The sequence below is a fragment of the Hordeum vulgare genome, chromosome 2H (assembly GCF_904849725.1).
Source record: "Hordeum vulgare subsp. vulgare chromosome 2H, MorexV3_pseudomolecules_assembly, whole genome shotgun sequence".
In the NCBI taxonomy this organism is placed as follows: Eukaryota; Viridiplantae; Streptophyta; class Magnoliopsida; order Poales; family Poaceae; genus Hordeum; species Hordeum vulgare.
Window position 1 is genome coordinate 171,852,455 of NC_058519.1, and position 2,758 is coordinate 171,855,212.

The window sequence follows — 2,758 nt, forward strand, 5'->3', positions numbered from 1 at the left end:
ACCGACACTCCAATACCACAGAACACATGGCGCTCGAGGGTCTCGCCGCCCCTCTAGTCGAAGATGCGAACCTCAGCCTGGTACTGGTACTGGTTATACTCGCGGAAATCCTCGAACACAGTGTACTCGGGATACCAGCGATATCCCAGCCTGGTCAGGAGATCGACCAAAATGGCCGGAAACCCAGTCGTCTCAGTGGCCTGTGTCAGGCGCACGTGCTGTATTGCGGGACGCATCTAAAAATAAGATTGACGGATGTCAATGACAGTGTGTGTAATACATATTCAGTAGAAAAAGAGTAGATAGTCCAGCGCTCCGGATCGATGTGATTCGAGAACCTAATGTTAGAGTTAGTAAAATCTTTGACCCAAAAGAGAAGAGAAAGTAGAGCCCAGAGTACAGGGAAGGAGTAAAAGATACTAATACCACCCAATTGTGATGTGGGCCCGTAAGCCACAACATCAGTGTTAGTAAAGTTTTTTTCAAACACTAGACTCAACTTCGGCCAAGGAGTTGGAAAGGGGGCTACCTACAGGCAGTCGGCTCTGATACCAACTTGTGACGCCCTCGGCTTAATCGTACGCTAATCATACACGCAAATGCGTACGATCAAACCCAAGGACTCACGGGGAGATATCACAACACAACTCTAGACACAAATAAAATAACATCAGCTTCATATTACAAGCCAGGGGCCTCGAGGGCTAGAATACGAAAGCTCGATAAACACACGAGTCAGCGGAAGCAACAAATATGTGAGTACAGACATAAAACATGGGGTGCCTTAGAGAAGGCTAGCACAAAAGATACAACGATCGAACGAGGCGAGGCCTCCTGCCTGGGAACCTCCTAACTACTCCTGATCATCAGCGGCCTCCACGTAGTAGTAGGCACCGCCAGGGTAGCAGTCGTCGGTGGCGAGGACCTCCATCTCCTGGGCTCCATCATCTGGTCGCAGCAAAACGGATCAAGAGGACAAGGGGGGGAGCAAAGCAGCGGTGAGTACTCATCCAAAGTACTCGCAAGTCTTACATCAGAACTATTCTAAATTATGCATCAGTATCAAAGAAGGGGGTTATATGTGGACTAATTGCAGCAATGCGAGAATAGAGAGAGAAAGCCTAGTCCTATCGAAGACTAGCATCTTCAGGGTCTTGCAGCAATAGACGAGAGTAGAACAGGGGGTAACACATTAATAGTCATATTGTTGCAGCAATATTAAAGTGAGGTCACGCCTAAAGATCCTCCCTCGACTCCCTGCGAGGAAGCAATCCCGAGGCAAACTAATCCCAGTTAAGTAACAATTGTAGTTGTAAAAGATCGGGGCACAACTCCAAGTCGTCCTGTAACCGTGGACACGGCTATCCGAATAGTCAATTTTCATCCCTGCAGGGGTGCACCACATGTCTCGTCACGCTCGATAACACTCTGGCCGGACATACTTTTCTGGGTCCTGCCCGGCCTCGGAATATCGACACGTCGCAGCCCCACCTAAGACTAATCAGAGAGGCCAGCCCGCCGGTCTAAAACCTAAGCACAAAGGGTTCGTGGGCCCAGTTCCCCTTCACGCTCCTGCATGTGGCGTGGGCGGCCGACGTCAGTCCTAGCATCCCTTAATCACAAGCGCGATGCATCACAGGACCACTCGGGCGCGCGCCGCTACATTGCTGGCATCTGAAAAGCTTCAGCTGATACCGCGACGCCGAGTACCCATAATTCTTCCCAGGTAGCCGGTTAGTGCGAAAAGGTCTCCGACCAACCCAGATCAAATACCCAAATCCATTAACATTTTAATTAGGCCATCAACACAGTCTCACGGGAATCCACCTGTCTTACAACTAATCACCAATGATCCCAGTAACATGGTCAAGTAACTGTGTGGTTGTAACATCGGGGGGAATCCGAGGTATCACCCTCGTTGGATTCCGAACGATGTACCCGTCAAGGTGGGCTTAGAGGAATCACCCTCCGGGGTCCCACACTCGCGGGGTTGCACGACAGAGGCGTCATCTGGAATGGTGAAAGAGGAATCACCCTTGATAACCACGACCGACTAGCTATACTACAGAGATATCATCAGGAGTACTTAGCGAGGTGTCACCCTCGGTACCCGATAGTATCCCTATAGCGTCATACAACGAAGGGGGGGGGGTGAATGTGCTGTGTCGGGTCTGGCTCGTCGATCAGAGATCGAGATTTGCAAACAAGCGGGGCAACTGATCTACGGGGTCAGAGGGGATGACTGCTCCACCTATACTAAGCAGGTTTAAAGTACAGGACGGAAAGTAGCAGTTCATCAAAAATAGGCTATGCATCAGATAAAGGAGCTAACTACAACAGTAGCAAAATACTAATGCAAGCAGTAGGAAGAAAGACATAGGCGATATAGGAATGATCAAGGGGAGTTTGCTTGCCTTGCTGCTCTGCGGCAAAGGACTGATCGGCAGGGTCGTAGATGTACCCGGCGGCAGCGTCAGTCTCGGGGTCTACCGGTAAGAAGAGGGGGAAGAAACAATAAATAATAGCACCGATGCAACACAAAGCATGACATGGAAAGATGCAGGCTAGACATGAGCTAACGCAGTAACATCCGTCATAGACGGGTCGGAAGAATATCTGACGATATTTTCCGGGTCTCGGGCTACTACCGGTAATACTGGAAACGATGGAAATGTTCCATGTTTGCTATGCTAGGGACGCGTGACAGACGAACGGGCCGTGTATCGGGGTTCGTCTCGTTTTGCTGATCAGGTTTCAT